This window comes from Protopterus annectens, chromosome 3.part0, assembly GCF_019279795.1.
Source record: "Protopterus annectens isolate FY-2018-M chromosome 3.part0, PAN1.0, whole genome shotgun sequence".
Lineage (NCBI taxonomy): Eukaryota > Metazoa > Chordata > Ceratodontiformes > Protopteridae > Protopterus > Protopterus annectens.
Window position 1 is genome coordinate 1,897,325,818 of NC_056731.1, and position 15,213 is coordinate 1,897,341,030.

The 15,213-nt window shown below is 39.0% G+C and overlaps 1 protein-coding gene across 1 annotated transcript in view; it reads right to left on the reverse strand.

Annotated features, from left to right (window-relative positions):
- The window catches only part of SLC9C1 (solute carrier family 9 member C1), a 3,253,894-nt gene that overhangs the window by 1,720,147 nt on the left and 1,518,534 nt on the right, over positions 1-15,213 (reverse strand). The window lies entirely within an intron of this gene.

Genomic DNA, 15,213 nt, shown 5'->3' on the forward strand with positions numbered 1-15,213 from the left:
GACAAAGGAGCAGAAAGATGCTAGGTCAGCGTACACCTTGTATTTCCTCATAGCCTTTTTAGAAACTGAATCACTAACCAAATCCGTTTTAAAGTGGGGGAAAGGATAGCCGTATCAGGATCCATCATGTCAAGGGAAAAAACACCAGCCAGAATAATATACTGACACTATTAAGGGCTGAATAAGGGCAGCAATGATAGAAAATATAACTGTTTCCACACAACAAATAGCGCTAAACTGCATACAAATATAGTAGAAACAGGTTGTGCTAAACTTTGTTCTACAATCTGCACAGTGTAGTAAACAAAAGGAGACGCAGTCACTATACGAAGTGAAATTTACTTGTCCGGATACTGACAAAACTCAAATATGCACCCTTAAATCAAATAGAAACAGTGTAAATAAGCAGTTTCTTAAAGACTCCATTGTCAGAAATGAAAAAAAAAAATCTTCACAGAAAATGCAAATAAACTAATTTGCAGAAAAATAGTGATTTAACTATAAAAACAGCTACAGCAGTGTTAGATCAGAATTGACTATCATAAAAATGTAGGAAACAGTGACAAAATTTAAAATGTTCCTGTTAGAACTTCAAAATTAAGCAGATAAACAACATAAATAACAGGCTTCTTGGCATTCTGCTCTACATGCATGAGGTAGTCCCTAGTGTTCGACTGACACCACAGAAATTCACTTTTCTAGTACAAGTCATAAAACACTTTAGAAAAGCCCTTAGCTGCATAAAAACAGTACTAAACATACAAACAACACAATAAGTTACATTTCAAAGAGCAAGTAATAATAGTAGTAGTAAATATCAAGAATATAAAAATTGTTTGTTTGTGTCTTTCGGCTTTTCCCGGTTAGGGGTCGCCACAAGCGGAACTCCGGTCCGCTAATGATTGGAAGTAGAGTTTTACGTGCTGGCTTGCCAGGCCTAACGCACAACCTTCAACAAAGGAACGCCCGTTCACGCATGTCGCCACACAGAAGACGCTCTAACTGATAAAAAGTTAAAATACATAAAGATATATATTAATAAAACAGAACAAAATCAAAAGTATATAAAAATAAAGATAAAGGGAAGTTCCCAAATGAATTTTATCAGACTCTGGAATTTGTAATCCACCAGTGCAGGCAGGGCCTGTAGGCTGCTGAGGAGATTCAACTGACATTTTGTGACAAGGGTTAGGCTTCCCTTGAAGGGAGGGTCTTAGCCAATGCCCTATCACAGAGAATAAGAGGAGGGTATTCTGTGCTCTGGAAAGCCACCTGTGTAGGTTTGTGCAGGCACAAAAGTCATATGCCATTAAGACAATGTGAATGATGAGCATCCAGTGTTATAGTAAGCACATAACTACCATTCACTAGTCATCTCATCCATCAAATCTGACTGTCGGCCCAGATTCCCTAGATACTTTGGTAGTATCATGACAGTAGCCCTTTGAGAATAGTGGTCCCAGTGGAAGCTCAAGATCTAGAAATTACAATCAGTTGATAATGTTTAGCAAACATATACAAAAAAGTCCAAGTAGCAGCTACACAAATCTCATTCACTGAAGTGTTTTTGAAGAAGGGGGCAGATGTAGCCACTGACTTTGTGGAATTAGCTTTTGGTCTAAGTGGTAGACAGTGATCATTGGAAGAAAAGATTAAAGTAATGCAATATGAAATGCATCTGGACAAGGTAATCTTTACTTTGCAAATCAATCTCTTCATTTTTTCTGATGGTCTTTGTTCTATGGAGACAGAAATGCAACTACCTGTGCATGTCCAAGATGTGAAGTATGCATTCTTTGTTAGACTATTTGGAAAAGAGCATGGGCATGTGAATAGACTGGTTTAGGTTAAATTTAGATGCCAGCATATAGAGAAAAGAAGGAAGGATTTGGTGCATGCAGAAACCCTGTCCTTGTGAAAAAAAACAGATAAGGTAGAACAGAGGAGTGCATGCAGTTCAGAAACTCTTCTGGATGACTATCAGCACAAGAAATACACTTTTCCAGGAAAGATATTTCAGAACAGTGATAGATGCCAGCTCAAAAGGGTCCTTTGTTAAGGCTGTCACTCTTCTTATGTGCATTAAGAAGACATTAAGGCTTGGGTGTTCGTTTAAGTAGTTTATTGTATACAAATAAATCAGGATGGATGAAAGGGACATTAAACTTAAATGAGCTATCTAACTGACTGACTACATACTTGCATGCTCACACTCTGGCTGCTCACTCAAAATGTCACTCTTGCTTGCACGTGTTCAGTACTTGTATACATGCGCTGAGTCACTGTAAAGCTTCTTAAAGGTATATCACGCACACTGATCTACATCCTCCCTCTTTCCTTAGTTGTCTCATATAAACAATCACATTTCAATATTCAATAGGCATGCAATTATACAGACACTAATAAAGAAAAACAAGTCATGTCCAGGTTGCCGTGTATCTGCGACCTGATCTTGTGACATAATAGTTAGGACTGGGTTTAACAACAGGGACGATCATTGCAGAATGTTCTGCTTGAAGAGTGTCAGGGACTTTCAAAGCAACAGGGATTTTTGATGAAATGTTCTCTAGAACAGGAACATTGGACAAGTGACTGTCACAGGCAAGATGCTGTAACACTGGTTTGAACACTGGTAACAAATGCTTCCAGTTTCATCTGAATTCCATTCCTTGTAATTTCACAATGTACAGTCTCATCCCTTGACACAAACTTTTCACAAATCCGATGTGATCAAAACCTTTAGACATCTGCAGCCTCACTATCTCCCCTTTTTATAAAGAATGGAGCAGTTTGCTGTTTTTATCATAGTAAGACTTCTGGAACATATGATTTTCAACATTTGGGCTTTTACTGCTTTGTTGATCTTAGCACTTGGAACCAGGGTTGCCAGACATCCCTGTTTGGGCGGGACTGTCCTGAGATCAGCATCCTGATCCCGAGTCCCACCTCGCCGGTTTAAATCCTGGGCAGCCTCTGCTTTGTTTTGTTTTTTTTTTTGATTGGCCCGTATACCGGCATATGGACCAATCAAAAATCGCTAAACTCGGAGCTTCTTGTGTTTAATGCGGAAGGTCCGCATTAAACAAGCTCCATGTTTAGCGATTTTTGATTGGCCCGTATGCGGTATATCAAACATACAAAACAGAGCTACTTCTGTTTAATGCAGAACATCACAATTCCGCATTAAAAAGAAGTAGCTCTGTTTTGCAATGTTTTGATTGGCCCGTATACCAGCATTGCAGTTTCGCATTAAACAGAAGTAGCTCTGTGTTTAGTGATTTTTGATTGGCCCGTATACCGGTATACGGGCCAATCAAAACATCGCAAAGCAGAGCTACTTCTGTGTAATGCGGAACTGCGATGTTTCGCATTAAACAGAAGTAGGTCTGTGTTTATTTATTTTTGATTGGCCCGGGCCAATCAAATAAAAAATAAACACAGAGCTACTTCTGTTTAATGCAGAACTCTGATTCTGATGTTCCGCATTAAAGCAGTGAAAAACCTTTTTTTTTTTTTTTTTTTAGTCCCTACCTGGCCAGTCAGAAATCTGGCAACCTTGCTTGGAACAAATACATTATTGCTGATTGGTAATGTGGTTCTGGTTTTTCTTGACATAAGTCTCTGGGCAAGCGAACCCCTGTTTATCATGAGGAATGTTTCTGAGATTTAACAAGTTTAGAAAAACATCGGTATTGTCACATCTAGATTTCTATAACAGCTGTTTTGCACTTTGAACTGCATATACAGCCAAGCTGATTGACTGAGGGTATTCAGGACTACTCATAATATGAACAAAGTCCCACTATTCTCAGATCTCTTAAACTGCTGACTTGTAAACTGTGTGGACTACCATGGACTCAAAAATGTCACTTCAACTTATTAATGACAGCATTGGAAGTTAGGTTGGGAAGCAGGGCAATCTTGAACCAATCTGAACAAGAGTCTACTAACACCAAGTAATGCTGATTATTTCACTCAAAGATATCTGTGGCTACTGTTGACCAAGGTAGTTCAGGAATTTGACTTAACTGAAGTGGTTATTTCTGTTGATGCGGCTTTGGACTACTACATACTGAAAAAGATGAAAGTGTTTCTCAATATCTCTTGACATAGAAGGCCAAAATAGTAGACCTCTTGCTCTTCTTTTGGTGGAATCAGTTCCTGGGTGGCCATGATGCAAGATCTGAATGTACTCTTGTTGCAAAGACTTTGGAACAATCACTTTAGGACCATTCATGATGATACCATTCTCGGATATAATCTCATCTCTGTATGGAAAATGAGGTTACAATTCTACTGGTAAAGAAGATTACTTTGACTGTCATCATCGACTGATAAAGTGGTTGAGCTTCTGGAGAACTTGATCTGAAGCTGTATGAGTGCTAAGCTCAACAAGACGTATAGAAGAAAAATTTCTCACTTCCATGACCTCAAAATCAAGATGCTCATTGTTATGCTGTTCTATGATTTTTCTGGGTGATCTGGATAAGGTATCAGCAAGATAAAGAAGTTTGCCTTTTGTGTAAACAAGACTGAAATTGTACTTCTGCAATTTGAGCAGCAAGCATTGCAATCTGGCTGAAGCTGTATGCATAGCCTTTCTCAAAACAGAAACTAGAGGTTGGTGATCAGTTTTGATCTGGATAGGTCGACCATAAATATACTCATGAAACTTTGAACATACAAACACAATTGCCAAAAACTCTTTCTCAATCTGGGCATATTGCATCTCCGTTTGGGTAAGAGTTCTCAATGCATAGACTATTGGTCTACCCTCTTGAAGAACGACTGCACCTAGATCAAACTTAGAAGCATCACAGGAAAGAGTAACTGGTTTGCAAACATCATAGTAGCTGACAGTTGGTCGGTTGACAATTTTCTGTTTCAGGACATCAAACACTCTTTGGTGTTGTTCTGACCATGTCCAAATTACATCTTTGCATATCAGCTCTCTGAGCAGTGCTGAAAGTTGGCTTAAATCTGGAATGAACTTGCCTAGACAGTTGATCATGCCAAGAAAAATTTGTAGGGTTTGGACATTGCCTGGAGCTGGTATCTTGAGAACTGCTATTTGCTTGGAAGGATCTGGTCATAAGCCTGAACTGGTAAACAAGTGACCAACATAAGTAACTTCTCATAGCCTAAATTTTCACTTCTGGGTATTCAGCTTAAGATTCACTTCATGTGCTCTTTCCAGAACTTTCTTAGGTTTCTATCATGTTTGGCTTCACCACTGCCTCCTACTAGAATATTATCTACTATAATAGCACAATGATAGCCAAATAAAATTTGCTCCATTGCATGCCAAAAGACTTCACTGGCAGAATTTATTCCAAATGGTATTCTCAGAAATCTGTATCTTCCAAATGGCGTACCGAATGTGGTTAACAATGAAGATTTTCGGTCAATCAAAATTTGCCAAAATGAACTCTTTGCCTCTACGACAGAAAAAAACAGTGGCATTTGACATGAGGGTAGCATCCACTGTGTGCATTGGATGATGAGGCCTTTTTAATGCTTTGTTCAAACCTTGTGGATCAATATATATTCTGATATCATCTGAGCTTTTCTTATTCGCTACTACCATGAAGGATACCCATTAAGTAGGTTCTTCTGCTGGACAAATTACTCCAAGCTGCACCATTTTGTCTAGCTCGGTTTTGACTCTGGTCTACATAGCTATGCAGAACTGGAACTTTCCGTGTTGCTCTGACAACTGGGCAGACCTATGGGTCTAATTTCATGGAGTACACAACTGGTAGTTTACCTAGTTTGTCTGCAAAAATATCAGCATACTACGAAAATAGTTTGGGCAAAATTTGAGCTGTTGTCATTCAGGCTTATATAGTGAACTTTTTTATTAAATGAAAGCAGTCCCATTTTCAAACTGTCTCTGAGGCCTAATAATGACGACACATGTCTCTTGACTATGAAAAATTGCAAGTCATAGCTGCTCCCAGCAGAGTAACCTGAAAGCACTACTTAGCCTCCAGTTTGAATTTCTTCACCACCATAAGCAACACGCTTTGCACACTTTGTCAAATTAAGTGGTTCTGCAGTTTTTACTCTAGCAAACATTTCTGCTGATATAACATTGCATTTTGAGCCAGTAGCTACTTTGAGCTCTACAGGACTTCCCATTAATCTAAATGGTACAAAATAGTTCATTCTTTGCCCACAAGTCTACTACATTAACTGTTTCACCAAGCACAGACGCATCATCAACATAAAAAGTAGGGTCGCAGATTTCTAATTGATCAACTTGCCTCTTGGAATACCCTCTTGTAATAAAATAATGTACCTTATTTGATTTACAAAACCTTTTGAAATGATTATACCTATTGCAAGAATGACACTGCTGAGCAAAAGCTAAGCACTGTTCTCTTTTGGGTTCATGATTACCACCACAATTATGACAGTTGACTATAAAGCTGGGTGGGGGCACATGTTTCGACTTTGCTGACTCACCCTTATGCTTCACTGAGCATGCACTGGAATTTAACAGAAAGACTCTGGGTTTCCCAGGGACTGTTGCAGGACCTGCAGCAGCTACCATGTTTTAACCGGGTCTATATCAGTTAAACGAAAAGTTAATTCATCGAATGTATAATCATCGACACATATACAACGAAAGACGTATTACTCGAACTCTAAGTTCAGTGAAAAATATTTCATCGAACAGTTTTAGTTGGCCAGTTTATGTGTTAGCTACATTACACAGTGACATAGCGGCACAAGTATAAATATGTATGAAATTTAAAACTACACCTGTAAATTTAAAATAAATAAACATAAAACGTTCTATATTAACATTAAAATATAGTATTCCCCTATTGAAACATATTACAAACATAGCGTATGTGTAATTACTGAAAATAAAATAAACATTTAAGTGTAAATCTACACTATATAACTGCCACATTACAGCTACGTAGTTGTGCATACAGTGATTTCATCTGTGAATATGGCTTGTAGCTCTCTTGCAGGACCTGGTGTGGTAGGTAGTAGCTATTGCACTGTAAAGTCGCAGAGAAGTAAAGACATGTTAGTTGTTGAAGGATATCTTTACACTTTAGAGAAAGTTTTAAAGAGCTGTAAGTACTGATGTTGTCATTTAAAAACGAGTGAGAAATGTAAAGGTAGAGCAATCACAACTGTAAAAGGGATAGAGGAAATTCTCCTAAAGTCTATGACTCACGATCATCCTTCGAATCCTACTTTAGTAGAGAAATATAAAGCATGTAGTAAGCTCAAAGACATGGCTAGCACTTGCAAGAACACTCCTTCTTTAGTAGTAGATGATGTTCAAGCTAGCACGTCCTTTGAATCTACTGTTGCCTTGCCAAGTAGATGATCACTATTACAGCAGGTTAATAGAGTTAGGCGACAAACATTGTTGACAGTACCTAAACCTTGTACAAGTGTAGATTCTGTGTGTCTAGGTTGAAAGAATCAGAATTTATTCAGGAACGTAAGGTTGATATCCACTTAAATATCCATGTGTTACTGTTCACTACCAAAGAAAATCTGACAGACTTATGTAATAGTAACATTTGGTTTATGGATGGAGTATTCCTTACAAAAGGCAGACTATGCAGGCAGTTATACAGTGTTCATGCATTTATGTCTCGTGGTGATAAAAAGAAGTGTGTGCCTTTGGTATACTGCTTAATGACTAAAAAGTCATACAAGTCATACAAATATATGTGGGAGTGCTTATTTAACTTGTTAGCTAGATGTAATTTAACACCTACAGTACAATATTTATTATGTGATTTTGAACTTGCTGCAATAAAAAGTATAGAAGCAAACTTCACAAATGTAAGTAGCAAAGGGTGTTTCTTCCATTTCTCACAGAACGTATGGTGTAACATTCAATAACTTAAATTGTGTAGTCTATATGGTACTTCACTTGAGTTCCAGCGTTCAGTTAAACAGTTAACAGCACTTTCCTTTTTTAGAGAACAAGTTATTCCAGCATTTAGAGAATTAAGTAAAAGACTTCCTAGTGAAGGAAAAGAGTTGATAGCTTATTTCTCGGATATTTATGTACTGGGCCGTTTATGAAAGCAAATTACTAGAACTGTAAATGTTTTGTGATTTCCCCCTGTATATCCAATCTCTTTTTGGAATGTTTCAACTCTGAATGATGTTTGTTTACCTCAGACTCAAAATTACATAGGGGGCTGGCATAGGAGGATTAGGTGTCTATTAGGTAGACGTATTTCTGACATACCAGCTGTACTTTCAGTTATCGTTAGAGAGCAAAATAGGGTGGACGAAATCAGACTACAGTTGATGTCTGCATGTGCAGCTTCACCTAAAAAGAGAAAGTACTTGGAAAGGGAACATTATTTACAAGCTGTTTTGAAGAATAAACAAGAGTATACCGTACATGACTTTTTACATGCAGTTGCTATGTTACTAAAGATTTAAAACAGTATTCATATACATTGCCTGTGTGTACCATATGTTTGATTGTGATGAATGCACTAAATATGTCTTCATTAATTATGTTGATTAATAAGTTGATTAGTTTGCTTTAATGTTATGAACAGTTACGGAAGGATTTTATACATGTTTACTTCGTATATTTTAATGTATGTAAATTAAACTCTTTCATTGCTAGGGAAGGTTTGATTTTGGTGATTAGTTACACGTATCACACCAGTGTGTGGGTGATGGTCAAGTAACACTTTTTGACAATTTAAATTTCGCTCATTTAACCGTTGGAGTAATACGTCTTTTGTTGTATACGTGTCGATGATTATACATTCAATTAATTAACTTTTTGTTTAACTGATATAGACCCGTTTTAACCACATGTTGCATACTATCAACATGAGCTTTGTCACTGTGCCTTCCACAGCTATTCTCAATTTTAAGCATACTTGTGTGCTTTTCTGTAAGCGTATACATCTGATAAATCTCAGTGGCATTATTTAACATCAGATCACTGTCTTAAAGCAAAATCTTTCTCACTGTGTCATTATTAATACCACACATAAGCCTGTCTTTTATCAACTCATCTCTCAATTCACCAAATCTGCACATTTTAGCCTTATTTCTCAAATCAGTTAAATATGCTGCAAAAGTTTCACCAGAATCTTGATCCCTTGTGTAAAATAAGTGCCTTTCCATTGTAATATTTGTTTGGGGGGTACACATTTCTATAAATTTATGTTTTAAGCACTCTGGATCTTCCCTTGTTTCAGCTGCTACCAACCACTATATGGCGGTCTTCCCCCGCCCCTGCAAACACAGCAGGTGCATACACAAATTAATGCTCTCTTTCAATGGCTTCTGAACCAGCTAAATTAAGCAGAATAAATGCCTTTGTACCTGCGTCACTGTCAGAAAAAGCAGCCTGTATGAAAATAGTGTATTGCTCAAACACACTCCAATTTTCTGCAATATTGTTATCAAAAACAAGTGGTGCAGGTCTGTAAAAATCTACTGCCATCCCCACAGATTACAGTAAAACACAATGCAAAATGGGTCTTGTAATTATGTATGAACATTCACACACATACCAGGTACTTGTAATAATATTCAAATGCACAATAATCTCTTCAAAATACTGTACTCTGCGAAATATGCTTTGAAATAACTGTACTCTGTGAAATAACTACACTGTAATATTGCACACACTTGCAAACACACTGCACACTTCAGATATGTTGAACAGCTTTAGTTAATACAAAAAGTAGCACATAGCAAAAAGATACGGTCGTTTTCCCTTTTTTGTACATTTTATGCAATTCGGATATTGTTTCAAACATTGTCGTATGTATTTTGAATATTTTTATCAATATGTTGCAGTTTCGGACATTTCATTTAATAAGAAATTTATTTTCAGCATTCTGAATGTTTCATTTTTTCGGCTGGAGTGCCTTCTGTGTGGAGTCTGCATGTCCTCCCTGTGGTTGAGCGGCGTTCGAAAGACATGCGTGAATGGGCGTGCCTTTGTTGAAGGTTGGGCATCGGGCTGGCAACTCAGCACTATAAAAATCTACTGCCAATCATTAGTGGAACGGAGTTTCGCTGTGGCGACCCCTAACCGGGAAAAGCCGAAAAGACAAAGTGAAATAAATCATTTAAGTTTCTGACCTGTTATGTGAGTCATTTGAGCACTAGGGATGATCCACTCCTGTATATTCCTCCAACTTTAAACGGTTGACTCATGACTGTAACTCTGGATCCCATTCTGATACCACGTTGCTCTTCTTATGGGCATTAAGAAGACATCGAGGCTTGGGTGTTTGTTTAAGTAGATTATTGTATACAAATACATCAGGATGGATGACAGCAACATTAAAATTAAACAAATGAACTGACTACATACTTGTATGCTCACACTTTGGCTGCTCACTCAAAATGGCACTCTTACTTGCACATGCTCAGTACTTATATGCATGTGTTGACTCATTGCAAAGCTTCTTAAAGGTATATCACACACACTGATCTACAAAGGCCTTCAACACAAAATTAAGGCCCCATGGCAGGATGGGAATATGAAGTGGTCTTAGCAAGGTTTGCCCCATGTGGGTTGAGAGACCTTTCAAAATTCAGTAGAATAGGCATTATGAGCCAGCCTTTCTAGGGATATACATTGCTGTCATGAAGCAATGCAAAGCTATCACTCATTGCCATACCTTTACAACTTCCCAGTAGAGGGGGGTAAGGCCTGGTTCCCCTCTGCCTGTTGATGTACCAAACTACTGTCATTTTGTCTGCATGGATGGAAATCAGTCCCAGAGGCAAGCAGTCCTGCAATTCCTGAAATGCTAGGATAGTTGTCATCTCCAGGATGTTGACGTGAAGATTGGTCTCTTGATCTTATAATGTACTTTGGACCATTCTCTTCTGATATGCTCCCCCCAACACCAAGGAGGAGGGGGTGGAGGCACCATGGTAACTATGGCCAAAGATGGGGGAAAAGGAACAGTCTCTCCTGCAATAACAGTTGGAATGACAGACACAACTGAAGGTTAAAGTTCTGCAGGGATTTGTGATTCAAATGGATGAAGACAGTGAGTTCATCAGTTGCATCCACAGTGATCTAACGAGACACTGTAAGATTTTCAGGTAAATTAGGCTAGGAGAACCATTAGAATGGAAGACGCCATGAGGTCTAGAATGGTCACAACAAGTACTGATGAAGGAGATGTACATTATAGGAGGCTTAGAACTGCATGTCTCAAGGTCTGGATTCTTTATGGAGGAAGAGAAATGATATAGGTCCTGTTATCCAGGTGGAAATGAATATACTGAGAGAGCTGTAGTTGTGGTTTCTTGTAGTTGACCAAAATTCCCAAGGACAAGTAAAGTTGTAGCAAGTAATCCTTGGCATAAACAAGGGATACTTTTGATGTGGCAGCAAGTAGCCAGTCTAGGTATGGGAAGATCCTGATGCTTAGCAGCTTCAGATTTGCTGCCACCACAGCTATGCACTTGGTGAACACCCAGGGGACAGTGGAAAGACCAAAAGGCAGAGCTCTGAACTGAAAGTGAATGGCTCCAAGCCAGAAGTGTAGAAATATTCTGGATGCTATTGCAATTCTGTTGAGGAGATAAGCATTCTAAAGGTTCAAATGCAGATGAAGCAGAATTGCTTGAAAAGTCACCACCCTGAAGCAGGTGTTTTTTACATACAAGTTGTTTGCTTCAGTCTAAAAATAGGCCTGAAGTCATTGCTTTTCCTCAGAACCAAAGAGAACCTGACCCTGTCTGGAACAGCAGGACCTCTTTGATTGCTCTTTTCAAATGAATACAAAATACTTCTTTTCTGCTTGCTTCTCACTGGTGAGGTGTCACATCTAGAAGTAGGCTTTCTTAGGAAAGAGTGTGGAAAAAGCGCATATAGTAGCCTCTGGATATAATCCCTCTTATCCAGGAATCCGGATTTATGGACATCCATGTGATTAGGTAGAGGGAAAAGTGACTTTAACTGCCTCCTGAGTGGAACAGTTGGGCAATGCCTCAGGGATGATGAGGCTGCTTGTCAGACAAAGGCCCTTGATATCCCTGTTTCTGTGTACCTCCACAACTTCTGGGTCTGTGTCCATTAAAGGGGTCACCTCTGCCATGACCACCCCTGCCACAGGCAGTCTCAAAGGGGTGATAACAGGCTTTTATAACCATAAGAATTTGGCTTCCTTTTGGTTCCTGCTGTAATATCACTGAGTATTTTCAAATTTTACACTAATGGCAGATAGCGTTTTTCTATTTTGTTCACACCCTTGCATTCTCTCCTTGTCTGATAGACTAAACAAAGAAGATACATCATAACGGGTGTTGGTAAAAGATGCTTTGAAATTGTCCACAAAATGAGAGCGACAAAGCCAGACCTGCCATTTCATGGTAATACCTGCACCTACCGCTCATGCTGCCTATTCAGCTACATTATACAAAAGCCACTTGGAGAGACTAGTTATGTTAAACTTAGTAACCAAGATGGTTTCCAGCTGTTTTCTAGACAATTAAGTGGGCAGCCTTTTCAGAGAGACTATAGCCAGTTCAGCAAGACTTGTCTGCATCTGGGTCATGTGAGTAGCATAGTTCAAAGCTTTCAAACAAAAATGGTTGAAGTATATGCCCACTTCCCTATTATATCCATTGCTCTTGCTCTAGACTCTTTGTTTGGAAGATGGACAGAGGCTGTATCATTTGTGACCTCTTTCTTGGTGGCTGCTACCACAATTCTAGAAGCCATTGAAGGATTCTTGGACCAAAAAGGCACACATTGTACTCCCACTGACTTTTTTCCAGAAGGTTCTAGACCTCTGATGAGGCTTCCTTGGTATACTCACTGAAGAATTGCGCTCTTGCCATGACCTCCTTGTGACCAGTTCAGTAAGCTGGCCCACAAAAGGGATCAAAAAAGAAATGAAGGGGGTTGAAATATGCACCTCAAAGACCTGCTCAGCCTGACAGAGCAGATCTGTGGGCGAATTTTCACTCTGCTTGCTGCTGCCACAATTATGGAATCCACTGAATGATTCTTGGACCTGTCCTTGTGTAGACATAAAATTTTGTCAGGTTTCCTAGGTATACTCTCTGAAGAATTGTACCTTGCCATGTCCTCCTGGTGGTCAGGTCAATAAGGCTGTCCATAGGTTCATAGGTAGGTACTAAGCATTAGGCCCTAGGGCCTATATAAGCCTAGCCAAAAAGGTACCCTGGCTTTCGCCACCCAAGAAAATTATTTTCCTGTGCCCCTGTTGAGCAGAGCCACAGAAGTGATCCCCGGGGTGAATTTCCTTTTTCCCATCCAGTCATCAAGATTTTTCTTGAAGAGTGCTAATGAGGAGCTCTGTTTGACATAGATAGGTAGTCTGTTCCAGAGTATGGAAAGTCTCTGGGACAGAAATCTATCCCTCCAGCATGTTCTGTTTATTGTGGTGACAAGGTTTAGGTCCCTACAGCATGTAGCTCGGAGGGATTGGGATTTTTTTAAGTGGAGTATCTCCAACAGCTCTGGGTTTGACATAGCTTTGTATGTTAGGCAGTGATCGTCTCTGAGTAGGCACTATGTGACAGAGTAAAGCTGGAGTTTTTTGAGATGGTCTGCGTAGGGCATCTGCTTGAGGCCAGTAATCCTCTTTGTGAGGTATTTCTGTGGCCTTTCCAGTTGTTGTAGATGTCTTGTGAGGTACATACCAAAAGGGGTGATGTACTCTATAATGGGTGTAATGAGTGATGAGTAGAGGGGTACAATAACCTCTTATTTTCTGGATGAGAAACCTTTTGTGATGAGGTGTGCCACATAGAAGGATTTCCTGACCATTGTGACAAAGTGATTATCAAAGGAGAGACTACTGTCCACCTGTGTCCCAAGGTCTCATATCACACTTTTGGTGTTAAGTAGACTACCACCTATGTGGTAGTTCATGGGTACAGAGTTTACCAAAGGGGATGACAATGCACTTTTTGGCATTGAGCTTCAGGCCGTGGCTTTGACACCAGGCATCTGTCTCAGTGAGGCCCTTTTGTAGGATGTCCACATCGTTAGTCGTTTCAAATATGGCTTCCAGTTTGCAGTCATCTGCAAACTTCGTTAGCCAAAAACCTTCTGTGTTAGCCTGTACTTCAGAGAAGTAGATACCATCAGAGAGACCATACATGAAATGGAGAGGGTTATTTATTATTTTATTTTACACTTGATTACTGGGAAAGCCCATCTGGATAAGTTGTCCTTTTTCATAGGAGGCCCGGAGAGAAAAGCTCCACGCTAAAAAGTATATACAGAAGTTTACACTGGTAGTACAATTTTAGTTATACAGATCAACAAATATTTTCATTAGGAAAAAAGACATAAATCAAGCATATCACATTATATCACTTCAGTACAACTCTTTCTGGTGTTCTTGGATTACAGTACAGAGTGTCACAACAATCTTAGACAGAAAAATTAGAGTACTTAGTATAGCAGTAATCTTAAATGGAACACAGTCAGTGTGGAAGTTCAGAGGTATCAGATATTTTGAAGTAATGTATACCAGATTGTAAGAGGCTGTTTGGTTAAGGGATATACATTTTTTTAGCTTGGGCCAGAACAAGGGCATGTCCAAGTTTTGTTTAAATGTGGTTTTAGGATCTCTTTGAACTGTGTAGTATTGGATGTAATTTTTATGTTTAGGGAGAGAGTTCTAAAGTTCAGCTATGAAGATGGAAGAGAGAGCTTCTCCAGCAGTGTTGTAAACTTTGGTAATCTTTAATAGTGATTTGATGTTGGAGCGAAGGATACAATTGGCAGAGTATGGTTAAAGGAGGTTAAAGTGGGCAGGGGCTTTGTCTGGATTGCAGAGCAATTGATGGGCCATGGACAACTGGTTGTAGGCTAGGAGGTTTAGCAATTCAAACCAAGATAATTGTTTCAGAGCTATGCAATGATAAGATCTATAAGTAGCTTCAGTGGCGAACTTTGCAGTTTTATTGTAGCAGGTGCCAAGTTTGCTTAAGCTAGATTTTTTTATGTTGGTGAGAATAAGAGATGCACAGAGTAGGGTACAGACTAAGTGAGTTTTAGCAGTGGTGGCTTTTGTGTTATCTGTGAGAATTGTTTATGTCTATATAGTGATTTGAGTTTTTTATGTACTTTTTATTGCCTGGGCAATGTGAATGTCAATTTCATGTTGCTATCTATGATTACTCCAAGATGCTTGGGAAATTATTGTATTATTTGTTGATGATATATTAAAGGATGAGGAG